At 32.5% G+C, this 14,870-nt stretch overlaps 1 protein-coding gene across 6 annotated transcripts in view; it reads right to left on the reverse strand.

Moving 5' to 3' along the window:
- Positions 1 to 14,870, reverse strand: part of LOC114336036 (uncharacterized) — a 1,032,611-nt gene that overhangs the window by 935,550 nt on the left and 82,191 nt on the right. The gene's annotated exons all lie outside the window — the stretch shown is intronic.

The following is a 14,870-nucleotide window of genomic DNA, read 5'->3' on the forward strand; positions in this document are numbered from 1 at the left end:
GCTTGAAATACCTAGGTGCATATTCGTGTCCAGGTATATTTGTTGTCAGGTACATGGGTTTTGTGACAGTAGTGAAAAGGGTTATGCCGCTGTTATTTATTTGCGTTTTGTTCTACCAGATGGTCAGGTTTTTGTCTTTTTTGTTTGCGCGAAGTCAAAAGTGGCTCCCATAAGAACTGTAAGCATTCCACGTTTGGAGCTGTCCGCTGCAGTTCTACTATCTAAACTCATGCAGTTTGTAGTCAGAGTATTAGATCCTAAACTTAAAATCGAAAAATAGCTTGGTCCGATTCTCAGGTAGCTCTAAGTTGGATAAAATCCTCTCCTCATCGTTGGAAAACTTTTGTTTCTAACCGGGTTTCATATATACAGGAACGCCTTTCTCCTAATAGTTGGTTTTATGTTCCTTCTGCTCAGAATCCCGCTGATTTGGCTTCCAGAGGTGTAATGTTGGAGCAATCTCATTGGTTTGCAGGTCCTGAGTTTTTGTATAACACAGATCCCATTCCAGACGCTTCCTGTTGCTTTTCTGAGTGTGCTGAAATGCTTGATGAGGAGCGTGTGGTAACTTTGGCTTGTGTTAATGATGATAATTTTCTTGAGAATCTATTGAATGACATTTCCGATTTCTCGTTTATACGACGACTTATAGCTTGGATCTTGAGGTTTGCTTGGAATTCAAAATTCCCCAATGATAAGAGAGAAGGTCCCTTAAGTTCAAAGGAACTTTATGAGTCGTTGATTATGCTAGTTAAATATACTCAACATCGATATTTTGAAAGGGAGTTCGAGGGAAATGTTTTTTCCAAACCTTTTCGAAAGTTGTCCTGCTTTATCGATGATCAAGGAGTATTACGGGTTGGCAGTCGTCTTAGATATTTGTCTGTTTCGATTGATAAGAAATTTCCTTGCATCCTACCTCGTGAAAGTCGATTAACTTATTTGCTGATTGATTATTACCATAAACGATACTGTCATGCTGGGCTGCGTACAGTTAGTTTTTTGCTTGCCCAGTCATTTTGGATTTTGTCTCCTAAGCGTGCTATACGCTCGGTTTTGTCAAAATGTATACAGTGTTGGAGGCACAATCCTAGAAATTACCAACCTCCAATGGGTAACTTACCCCTAGTTAGAATTTCCCAGGTTAAACCCTTCCTGAATTCAGGTATGGATTTTGGTGGACCGTTTTATGTTGTGATGAATCGCTATCGAGGAGCTAAATCTTGTAAGGTGTATCTGTGCCTCTTTGTTTGCATGGCCACCAAAGCTCTTCATTTAGAATTAGCTAGTAATTTATCTAGTGAGACTTTTCTGTCTGCTTTGCAGCGTTTCATAGCTCGTCGTGGTAGGGTTGATAATTTATATTCTGATCGTGGCAGTAATTTTGTTGGCGCTGCTAAATACCTTAACCTCATGAAAAATGCTGTTTCAAATGAAAATATTTCCTTCCATTTTAATGCTGCATCTGCTGCCCACTTTGGCGGTTTATGGGAGGCGGGAATAAAGTCAGTAAAGACGCACCTAGCTCGCGTTATAGGTGATCAGATCTTGTCATATGAGGAACTAAACACGGTCGTAATTCAGATTGAATCGTATCTTAATTCTAGGCCCTTGACCCCTATAAGTTCTGATCCTAATGATTTGTCAGTTCTAACGCCGGGTCATTTTTTAAATCTAGAACCTCTTTCGGCTGTGTTTGAACCTCTTGATGGAGCGTACATTCCTGCATCTCATTTGATGAGATGGAAGTTAATAAATCAAATGCATAAAACTTTTTGGGAACGCTGGAGCAAAGAATATTTGCATACTTTGCATCAGCGCAGTAAATGGACTTCATCCGGTAATTTAAAACCTATCGAACTCGGAACGATGGTCCTTATAAAGGATGATAATATCCCTCCCTCGCAATGGCGTTTGGGACGAATATCCCAAGTATTTCCGGGACAGGATGGAATTATAAGAGTTGCAGATGTTAAGACCACAAAGGGAATTCTTCGACGCCCCCTGGTAAAGCTGTGTCCTCTGCCTAGTTAAATAATTCCTTAGTTTTTTTTTTGTTGATCTTATTATTAGTATTATATTGTTTAATTTTTTTTGGGATTTATTCCAAAGTGCCATGACTTGGGTTATTTTTTTTTAGTTTATTAGCTTGTAATAGTTTTAAAATGCACCATTTAAAGCTGCATTTTGGTGGGGGAGAATGTTGTATTTTCCTTTAAATTTGAATTAACTTATTTACACGAGGAAGGAAAATGGTCCCAACTCTAGTTATTTTGCCTTTTATCGCGATATAAAAGAGGTTTGCTTTAATGAGTGCAAAAACTGGAGCCTTGTAGTGTTCGTCAAAAGTAAGAGAAGCTAGTGCCTCTACAATAAATGGCTCGCAAGTTGTTCTACAATCAACAGCTCGTAAGTTGCCACTCAACCAACGGCTCGCTCGTTTGCCGGTGTAAAAGCCTAGCTGGTAAGGCTTTTTTCGTGATAATAATCCTAATCTTTTTATGGCATCTTCTGTCAGTGGCGTACTGAGCATGGTTCCGCGGTTTCCGCGGAACCAGGGCCCGGGCCCCACAGGTGCCCGCTCTAACCCGATGTTTGCTTCTTTTTTTTTTTCTAATTTGATGGTGACATTTTGAACTACAGGAGTACACACTACAAAATGTAACTGCTTAATAAATTTTTATTTTGTGTAGTTACTACACTAGTTACTACACTATAAAAACGAAGAATACCTATTTATCAAAAAATTTGGAAACAAAATTTATTATGAAACATATAGAACACCTTTGTAAAGGTTCTGTACTCTTTTTACCCGTGACCCGTCAAAATAGCCCGGTCAAAACAGCCCCGTCAAAAAAGCCCCGTCAAAAAAGCCCCGTCAAAATAGCACGAACACAAAATAGCCTCGACAAAAAAGGCCTGTAAACAAAATAGCCCCGACAAAATAGATCGCACACAAAATAGCCCCGGCTAAAACAGCTTCTTATAAATAATTACATAATTATTTATACAAAGTGTCCAAAAACTTTTTTTTAATTTAAATTATTTGACAAAAAGGAAGAATGCATTTGTTGTATTTTCCTTTAAATTTGAATTAACTTATTTACACGAGGAAGGCAAATGGTCCCAACTCTAGTTATTTTGCCGTTTATCGCGATATAAAAGAGGTTTGCTTTAATGAGTGCAAAAACTGGAGCCTTGTAGTGTTCGTCAAAAGTAAGAGAAGCTAGTGCCTCTACAATAAATGGCTCGCAAGTTGTTCTACAATCAACAGCTCGTAAGTTGCCACTCAACCAACGGCTCGCTCGTTTGCCGGTGTAAAAACCTAGCTGGTAAGGCTTTTTTCGTGTATGGACTTGGTGCAGTGTTAAATGCAGCTGAGGGCCCTCTTGAAGACCAAATGCAGGGATTGAATTGGTAAGTGGACCTCTTTGCGCCTCATTTAATTATTCTATTCCTTTTTTGCTCATGTTTAAGTTTTTTTATTGAACCGGTGTCAAAACTCCTTTATAAAACAAAGAATCAGCCCCTATTTGAGATCGTAACATCAAAGATCGCACAGTATTTAATTTATTTAATTTAAAATGTATTTTACTGTTGCCCGAAACCAGAAAAAAATGTTTATATTATGAATTAACATTGATTTTCGCTTAATTTAAATGTTCAAACTTCCAAGAGGCAGGAAAGACAAGACTTGAGTTCTCTGAAAAGACAATTTTTATTTAATGTGGTTAAGATAAACATCTGAATAGTGGATAATTACCATTTCCGAAAAAAATTATTTTTAAGGAATTATTGCATGATGAATTCTGAAGGGAGCTTTTTTTTTTCGGGGCTATTTTGTCGGGGCTATTTTGTCGGGCTATTTTGTCGGCGGGCTATTATTCCGCGGCTATTTTGTCTGCAGGCTATTTTGTCGGAGCTATTTTGTGTGAGGGATATTATGTCGGGGCTATTTTGTCCGAGCTTTTTTGACGGGGCTATTTTGACGGGGTACCCTTTTTACCTGCTTCAAACTGAAGCAATGGTTTCAACACTTGTTTAACCGTCTGTTATACCTGCTAACCCAAACACTTATTGTATTTAAATTAGCACGATTTATGAATAAGTTGTAAACTATTGTAAAAGTTCGGAAATTAAGATAATGCAAGATTACATTTAATATATTTTATATTATTATGCTCTGTTTTTAAACCAGGAAGTATAATTCAAATTCACCGCGCCGTAATGCTTGTTTGTAATTGGTGCAACCTGAGTCAAGTTAACTTCACTGTTACGAAATTTTGACACTATTGTCATTTATGAAATTTTGACACTAATAGCATTTCATAGGTTAATCAAGTTATATCGGCGAAATTTTGTGTTTTCTGCGTTGTTTCTTTAATTTTTAGATTTTTAGTCTGGTTTTATACAAAAACCAGTTGTTTTTTTAGAACTCTTCAGCGACGTATTAGTATAGGTAATATTATATTTATTTTACTATCAAGGTATTCAACATCCAAAGTGGTTTACCGTATACCGTCGGTCTTGTTTTGTAGCATTCACTTTACGTTAGATGTTTAATTTTATTTCTATATTCCAACCTTAATACTACTTTTGTGTAAAATAATTGATACAGTGTCTATTGACTTGGTTTAGAGCAATAATGCTCTTGCCTACGCATGGTGCTAAGTCGATAGACATTATGCTTTGTTTTTAAACCAGGAGAAGTAAATTTAAAAGACAGATTCACACCCAAGAAGGTCACTAGAAAAATCACCAAATACATCTTCCGTTTTGGTTGATCATGTCGGCTTTCGACGGTAATCCATATTATAATATCTACCAATATTTATTTAAACTTAACTCTGATTATTGATATAATTTTATAAGATGTATAATAATATTTTTTGACGTTTGCTTCCGACCAGATATATATCATTTAAGTATAGGTATACACATTTTTTTGTGTTTGCACCAGCTTCATGAATTTTGTTTTGATATGAGTCGTTTAACTATTAAGCTTATTTCTATAGTTTCTATAATCAACGTTAGGAGCAGGCATACATATTTACGGATATCCCTACTTTTTCTTTCTTTATACAGAAAATTACGTGTAGTAAAATTCTCAATAGTATGGAGATGTAAACATTGGTTGACAATGGCATTGTCATGATTAATTTAGAGATGGCTTTTGAATGTTCCTGGATAACCGTTGGTACTTCTATAGTCGCTTAAATTATTAATTCAGTTAATTAATATGATCATTTTTTCACCAACTATGTATTCAGTGATTACAATAATTTATATACAATACAATAAAAACTAATAATCGAGATAAGAGTAAAACTGATTTTTTTGAATAATATATTGTTACTACGAAACGCTTAAATAAATTTTGAACAACAAAATACTTGGATGACAGAATTTATCCTGGTGTACTCTCTGCTGGCTCTTCCATAAATAATAAATAATAAATAACGTTTTATTAATTTCACGTCTTAAATCAATTATTTATCAAATAATACACCATCAATATTATTTAATAAATAACTCAAAATATTCCTGAAGCCGTGTCAGTGTCAAATATTTAGTAACTTTGTTTGTCACTGTCGCCACATTCTGTTCAACTGAGTACGTTGTATGACAAAGATAGCGAATGTTCGATTCGGAAAATATCACTACAGGCATGGTGTTCATTTTTTTCGAATCCTGAACAAACTAGTTAAAATTTTTGAAAAATTTAACGTAGAATGAACCAATACACTATTACCGAGGGCTGAAAGTTCCTTAAAATAAATAAACATTTTCTTTTGAATGAGACATTTGAAATTAAAAATCACACTAAATTTTCTCTTTTTATTTTCACCCCTGTAACTTATTATATATGTATATCAGTTATATTTTTATCTATGTTTGGGTGGCATATGCAGCAGCCTAACTTTTTGCCCGATTAGTTACTAAGGTAGACTATGCAATTTGCAATTTATTTAAAATTTTAAATTTTGCAATTCGTTTTTTCTGTTTACTTCATTATTATTTTTTTTGTGTTATATTGACGATTTATGTAATTTTAGTAAATAATTGTATTGTTATTGTTTTGTGACTTTTCATAAGCTTTGTCGATAAAATTGTATAATTTTTCATGACAATAAAGCATATTTCTAATTCTAATTCTAATTCTAATTAAAATAAACTTTAAAGAAGTTTCCACGGACTTTCAGGCCTTCGGCAATAACGTAATCTTTCATTCTGCGGTTAAATTTTTCAAAATAAAAATACGAGGTCCTTTGTAAAAGGTATATCTAAAATTCCCTAAATGAGGGTTACATTAAATCACAGAATGTTTTCGGATTAATAAATCCATCATCAGTGTTACTAAAAGCCGAAAAATAGCGTGCTTGAGCCACCAAAATGTTTTGGGTGAAAACCCTTTAAATGTTTACAGTTGTTGTGTTATACTACTTATTAATAAAAATACTCAATGATGTTGCAAATATACCTGGATATTACCCAGGGCAACACAGGACTCTTCCCACGTGGTTGAAATTTGAGGATTAAAACCTCACATATTGAAGTTCAGTGGCCAACTTAGTTGGCCAATTAATTGTTTTAAATTAGTTTGAGTTTTTGATATACAATGTGTGTTTTTATTGGGCGGGGGGCACAGATCTATCAGTACGCTACTGTCTTCTGTAAAACTCCAGCTTTCTACTCTGTAGAGGACACTAAAGAAGTTACATCTAAGAATGCGCACATTGATACTTAAAGATAAATTGCAGATAATCTTTCTGAGGCTGCTAAAAGAGATTCTGGCTTTTGCAATACGAGTTTGGCTTTTATTTCGTGGCTATCGTTCCGGGTATCCTTTATTGTAGCCTAAATAGCATATTTTCTGTAATCTTTCTAACGGTGTATTATTTATTGTAATTTGGACGTTTATGTTGGTGCTGGTACCGGAAAACAAAACTCCGGGTATATAAAACAATAATTAGGCCCATAGTAAGTTATGGCTGCGAAACATGGGTGGTGACACAGAAATCTGCCAATGCATTAGATGTGTTTGAAAGAAAAGTATTACGTAGGATACTGGGCTCAATAAGTGAAAATAACAACTGGCGAATTAGGTATAATAGAGAAATATACGAGCAATATAGCGAACCAACTCTAGCACAACACACTAAACTGCAGGAGATTACGGTGGGCAGGGCACGTGGTCCGCATGCATGAGAATAGGATCCCCAGAAAATTGCTGAATGCAAGAATGCAGGGAAGAAGACCTGTTGGAAGACCTAAAAAGAGATGGGAAGACGAAGTCGATGAGGATGCCAGGAACTTCATGGGAACGCGTTCATGGAAAAGAACAGCGGTAAATCGAAATGATTGGAGAAGCTTATTGAAGGAGGCCAAGGCTCGATTTGGGCTGTAGTGTCATTGGATGGATGGATGTTGGTGTTCTTACTAACGATCAATATTTGTCTTCTTACAATTAATCTTAGTTTTAGGCCGTATTTCTTACATATTTCTACAACCTACATCTAATTATCCATCATCCTTTGGAGCCCCTCTGCCATCATCCTTAATTATCTGCCAGCAATATTGTATCCTCTGTATATCTAATATTCTTTATAAATTGTCCATTTACTGCAATACCATTTTCTGATTCGTCCCAAGTCTCTCTAAAGATGTATTCAGAGTATATGTTAAATAATTCTGGTGACAGTATGCAACCCTGTCTAACTCTTTTTCCGACTGTGAAGATTTCGGACAATTAGTTTCCGAATGGAAATGTTGCTTTTTGTTGGAGATATAACCAGCCTTACATCCATACCATCGAGTCCCGATGTTTTTAGGACATCGATTCGTTTCACATGTGGGACTCTTTCCTAAAAATATATTTTAAAGTTGTATTCGGAGCCCCTAAAGCATATTTAACTGCTGTCCTAACTGACATAGGGTACTACATAGGTTGTTTATAAATAGGCCCTAATCGTAACTTAGCCATCTATCTTACTAATAATTCTGGCCTATTAAAACGATGGATACTCACCCAAATTAGCCACGTGGCTCTGTGCTCCGTGAGCACGAATATATTAATGTAAACAAAGTAGTGTTTTACATTGTTAAAACAAATATGGTATATTACTGGTTTGATGAGATTATTTTGTTTGTATTTGCTCAGTACATTTTTGTGCACAAACAAATGGATTTTCAAATTTTATTAATGCTTCCATTTTAATTACACGTTAAAAGTATTTATTTATGATTATTTTATCATTCATATTCATCAGCATATTTAAATATGTACCTATTAATAATAGCACGATCAAAATACACTATGACCCAAAAAAATTAATTAGGGATTTGAAAATTTGGGATTTGGGAATAGGTAGATGAAAGAGTCTATAATTAAATAAAAAATACCTTCCTAAGGTACTTCCGTTTTGCAAAAAGGATTGAGTTTTCATATATTCGGCTATATTTCGTATAATAATGACATAAAGATAAATGTTTTTAGGCAAGACTTTAACTTAAGTATTTGCTAAAACAATGTTTTATATTTATAGAAGTATTTGAGACATAGCCCTTTTTCTAACTGTCTATTGGATGTGCACGCACATAAAAATTACTCGTTTTTGTATTAAGTAATTTTTGAATTAATAATTTGGGACAATAATTACCAAACATAAACATTTACGAAACAGATATAAAATGTACCTATAAAAAAACATCAATTTTTATGGGAATATTTTTTTCTACGGCCGTGCTAAAAGAGCCACTTTCACGCACGCATTTCGTTTCCGAAAGTTGCACTTTCCCGCACGGCGTGCGTTAAAGTAAATTTTCCCGCACGGCGTGCGGGAAAGTAAAATACCTTGTAATATGGCATTATAATAGTATTATAATACATGCAATAAACTAATATTTAGATATTATTTACTAATTTATTTCAAATTTATCTTATTGTGTTCATGTTTTAATGAAAGTAGTGTGATTATTTCATTCATAGGAGATTCTGACCAATAGAAAGCTACATAAATCTGAATTAAATCGATAATTTTTGATAATCTCCCGTCGTTAAGTATATTACGTCAGATGCCCTTCGTTGCTACGAAAAAATACATTCAGTGACATTAATGACAATTAATGTTTTAAAAATTATAAAAGTGATGACTTTCAATCGTCAAATATTTATAAAAACTGTGTGTTTAATGGTACTTACATAAATAAATTACAATAAAATTTTGGTTTTGAACAGTTTTATTCATGAAATAATCGCAACAAATTGCACTCGACCTCTGAAATTAATATAGAATTTTTGCTCTCGTGACACTTTGACATAATTTCACTCGCCTTCGGCTCGTGAAATTAAAACTGTCAAAGTGTCAGTCGGGAAAAATTCAATAATTTCAGAGCTCTTGTGCAATTACTACTGATTATTTTTTAATGATTTTAACTTCCAATCGTATAGTAAGATATTTGATCACGTGTTTAATTCTGCCCAATCGGATAAAAATTATACGGAGAATTATCTACTATAGAAAATTACCGATAGAATTTTTTAAGTAGATTGTTTAATGGCAACCAGTTTCCTAGTTTTGACAACTGTCACATTTAAGAAAATATCCATAATATACGTATTAAAAAATAATCTTACGAATATCACACGACAGTAAGAATAAATAAGAAAATAATGCTTAATTTTTACTCAAATTTGCTGTCATTGGGCAATAGCCCAATAGCAATTTGTTGTCTGGCAATAGACACGAGAGCCCTGCGGGCAGACAACAAATTTTCGAAAAACTGTCGCATTATTTTCAATTTATTCTCACTCTCTTGTGATATTATACCCGATAATTTTTGATAATCTCCCATCGTCAAGTATATTACGTCAGATGCCCTTCGTTGCTACGACAAAATACATTCAGTGACATTAATGACAATTAATGTTTTAAAAATTATAAAACTGATGACTTTCAACCGTCAAATATTTATAACAACTGTGTGTTGTAACTAATTTGTACTTACTAATTGTATTGTAACTTACACATTGTACTAATTTGTACTTACATAAATAAATTACAATAAAATTTTGGTTTTGAACAGTTTTATTTATGAAATAATCGCAACAAATTGCACTCGATCTCTAAAATTAATATAGAATTTTTGCCCTCGTGACACTTTTACATAATTTCACTATCCTTCGGGTCGTGAAATTAAAACTGTCAAAGTGTCACTCGGGAAAAATTCAATAATTTTAGAGCTCTTGTGCAATTACTACTGATTATTTCATTCATAGGAGATTCTGACCAATAGAAATCTACAGAAATAAAAATTAAACTGATAATTTTTGATAATTTCCCGTCGTCAAGTATATTACGTTAGATGCCCTTCGTTGCTATGAAAAAATACATTCAGTGACATTAATGACAATTAATGTTTTAAAAATTATAAAAGTGATGACTTTCAACCGTCAAATATTTATAACAACTGTGTGTTATAATAATTAGTACTTACATAAATAAATTTTAATAAAATTTTGGTTTTGAACAGTTTTATTCATGAAATAAATTCGCAAACAAATTGCACTCGATCTCTAAAATTAATATAGAATTTTAGAGCTCTTGTGCAATTACTACTGATAATTCGATGAAATAAAATTATTTAGACACAATATTTAAAAGTCAGATCAGTAAACAATTACAATGGTTTTGAATCGTCGTCATGGAAACCAATATCGTCGTCGTGGTAACCCATTATATTGAAAGTTTGGTTTTGACAACCTTGTCAAAGAATTAATTTGTGTATTTTCATTTCTAAATCAAAAATTGATATAACTCTATTTTTTGTGGCTTTTTCCAAACGTACGGCCCTAGAAAACATATTATTCCTAACTCATGCCGAAAGTTTTTTTTTGAAAAATGCTCAGATCTGTCGATTAGTATTTTAAATCTTAATTTTTTACATACAATAATAATGTATACAGGGTGTCCCAATTTAGAAATAGGACGTCATCGTTAATTTTCTTAAATGGCAACACTGTTATTTTAATGGCTATTTAGATAGAGCGTGTAAAGCTATACATAACTGCAAAATATCAAATTTTTATGTTTTAACATTTACAAGATAATAAAAAATAAAGTTATGTCTGTAATGTGGAATAAACTTAATAGTTCAAATAATAATTGTTTTTTTTTGAAAAATGCTTAGACCTGTCGATTAGTATTTGAAATCGAAATTTTTTACATACAATAATAATGTATACAGGGTGTCCCAATTTAGAGATTTAATGTTATTTTTTATTATCTTGTAAATGGTAAGGAATAAAAATTTCATATTTTGTAGTTATGTATAACTTTACACACCCTATCAAAATAGCTATCAAAATGACAGTATTGCCATTTAAGAAAATCAATGATGACGCCATATCTCTAAATTGGGACACTCTGTATACATTATTATTGTACGAAAAAAATTTCCATTTGAAATAGTAATCGACAGGTTTAGTCATTTTTCAAAAAAAAAAAACAATTAGTATTTAAACTATTGAATTTATTCCAAATTACAGACACGACTTTGTTATTTTTTATTATCTTGTAAATGGTAAGGAATAAAAATTTGATATTTTGCAGGTATGTATAACTTTACACACCCTATCCAAATAGCTATCAAAATGACAGTATTGCCATTTAAGAAAATCAATGATTACGCCATATATCTAAATTGGGACACCCTGTATACATTATTATTGTATGAAAAAAATTTCCATTTGAAATACTAATCGACAGATTTAGTCATTTTTCAAAAAAACAATTAGTATTTGAACTATTGAATTTATTCCATTTGGCTGACACACAGTGTATGTTTAGTTTGTTTATTATTTATTGTTATACCTGTTACATATACATAATTACATACATATAATTTGGGAATAGTGATTTGTTTAATTTTATCCCACAGGATTGGAAACAAAAACTTATATTTGGGAGGTTCAAAATATTTTTTTAAATAAGATTTTTTTACATCTGGTTTGGTAACACTTTAGAAAAAGTCACGCGTCGCCACTGAGATTGATACTCTTAGTCACAATATAAAAAAAGTTACATTATGAAGCAAAATTCAATAAAGAATAAATTTAACGATATATATTTTTTGTTTATTTATGCCTCAACCTCAAAGGGTCATTGCCGCAGTACCCGATATATTTTAGTATTGGTAGGATACATTGACCCAAAATTTGCTTTTCCTGACAATTTGATAGATTCTCTTCAAATATTGATCGAAATTTACCGAACGTTTCCCATCCTAAACCTATACGACAGTAAATTTAAGTTTGCTTATCCTTCCCAATCCGTATCCCGAGTCGCAGTATTAGATATTCGCAAACTTGTCCTCCCACATTGATTTTAGTAGAAATAAGTCGTCACTGAATTGTTTATACTTCGACGACAGGTATTAAAATATGTACTACATATTATCTATAGTATTTTTACTACAAAAGCGATATTACGTAGGTCAAAATTTTTGACTGAAGAGAACTGTCAAAACATTAGAATGTGACTTTTCATTATTGCCATGTTTATTATAAACAATTGCAATAATGAAAAGTCACATTCTAATGTTTTGACAGTTCTCTTACGTCAAAAATTTTGACCTACGTAATATCGCTTTTGTAGTAAAAATACTATAGTACAAAATCAATGGAAAAATTCCAGTAGCTGGCTGTATAACGTAGTTAAAAAACTCATACAGAAGTAAAAAACTTCGATTTGTATATTCATATAAAATATTTATTAAAAAACTTCTTAAAATGTCATCCAAATGGATTGCAAACCTTTTCGATCTAAATTAGATCATCTTCAGTGCATTTGCTAAGTGGATGAAACTAGCACACTATTAAAAGTGGTAACCTCAAAATGTACGGTTTACATCATATGATTGTATACAAATCGAAGTTTTTGAAGTTATACTTCTTTACAGGCGATATGAGGGTGAATTTTTATATGTTAAAACCTATGATCCCGGCGCATGCGCATCATAACTTTGTTCTGATTGGATGTTCAAATGACATGTCAAAAATTATTCAATATGGCGGCTGTGGCACAGCTGTAGTTAGATTATTTATGGTTGTTGCGTTTTAAAATTTGTGTGAAACGAAACAACAAACAAAAGTTAGTTAATAGTTATACTGCCTTTTTAAATAGTTTTCATATATCTATATTTTTGGACTTTTGGACTATTTTGGAAAAGGAAAACTCATTCTCATTTGGTACGTAGTTTTTATTGTAATCATATTGTAATTATACATTTGGATTAGGTTGAAATACAGTAGAGCGTCGATTATCCGAACTAATTGGGGGACATAGGTGTTCGGAAAACCGATTTGTTCGGATAATCAAACTACGATATATTGATACATATTTATAGTCATACATATTTATCCACAAGTGAATAAAAGCCATATTTATATACCTACATACCTATTTATTTATATCTTGATAATGACAACTAGCAACTAAACAAAAAAGTGCAGTCTTTGCAACAACATAATTATTTTTGGATACAATATTGAAGAAAATTGAAGATATTTTAAGCGTCAATTACTAACGCTTGCTCGGTATTCGAGTGCGGGACGCGGGAGTCGATAGTTCGAATAAGCGGTCGTTCGGTTGATCGACGTTCGGATAATCGACGCTCCACTGTACATTTATTTTCTCAAGAATGGGGATTTTAGAGAGAAATCCCAAATTGGGTCCGATTTTTATTTTTAAATTATGATTTTTTGGCGTAGATTTATTTATCTAGTAGGTATGTAATGCTTTGATTTACATACTTAATTTGATTACCAACAAAAGTTCTACCAATCTTCATCTAATATATTGTTTTCTTACTGTTTTGTTATATTTTAATATTTTCTTCCACAAAATTTACACTACATAATTTAATTATATTCAAAACAACTGTCAAATAGTAAAACGTTCAGTTACCCTATTTCTCCACATGACAAATAATGTGGAATTGGACGAGTGAGTCTAGGCTTCGATTACGAATCAAAGCGCCTCGAAGTTCACGGGTTCGATTCCCGATGCAAGTTTTTATTTTTTTATTTGTTTATGCATTTTATGGTTGTAAGTATATTTGTTATATAATTTTTTTTTCAGAAAATGCGTATTTAAAATTTTTGCCAACAGTTATTATCGTTCAGAAATCATTTTTTCTTTGTGGCATTTTTCAATTTGTTTGTGTGCGTTTTATTCTTTTATTATTTTAAATTTTTGGTATTGTCTTAAAAATCACATAATATGTAGTAGAAGTATAACTTCTTACGTGCGTACAAAGTACACACACACATTCTTTTTTTACTTCTGTATGAGTTTATTATTTAGTAGTAGAAGAAAATGTGATAATAAAGAACCGGCTTGTGGTTTACTGTGTGTAGTATTAAAATGGCTAGTTTTTTCTTAGTAAAAACTGAAAAATAACAAAGCTTTCGGTTCACATAATCTCCCTGTCGAAATTAAAAACAGCAGCGACTGTTTTATAAAATATTATATGCACCAGGCACCAATTAATAAATGAAATCTGGCAACAGAAAAAAACACCTGAAGTCTGAAAATGAAGCATAATTTGTCCACTTCACAAGAAAGAAAACATTATTATGTGTGATAATTTTAGAGGCATCACTGTACTCAAACCATTGTCCAACGTATTGTTTAAAGTAATGTTCCCCTGTACAGAACGAATAGTGTGGGGATATGAGTGCGGTTCCCGATCTAATGAATCATCAAAGGACCAAATCTTTACAGTGAGACAAATTCTTGATAAAAAATATTAAATAAAAAAATATTACTATAAATGATCACAACTTCGAAGTGGAAGTCCCCATCCCC

Source organism: Diabrotica virgifera, chromosome 2 (assembly GCF_917563875.1).
Source record: "Diabrotica virgifera virgifera chromosome 2, PGI_DIABVI_V3a".
In the NCBI taxonomy this organism is placed as follows: Eukaryota; Metazoa; Arthropoda; class Insecta; order Coleoptera; family Chrysomelidae; genus Diabrotica; species Diabrotica virgifera.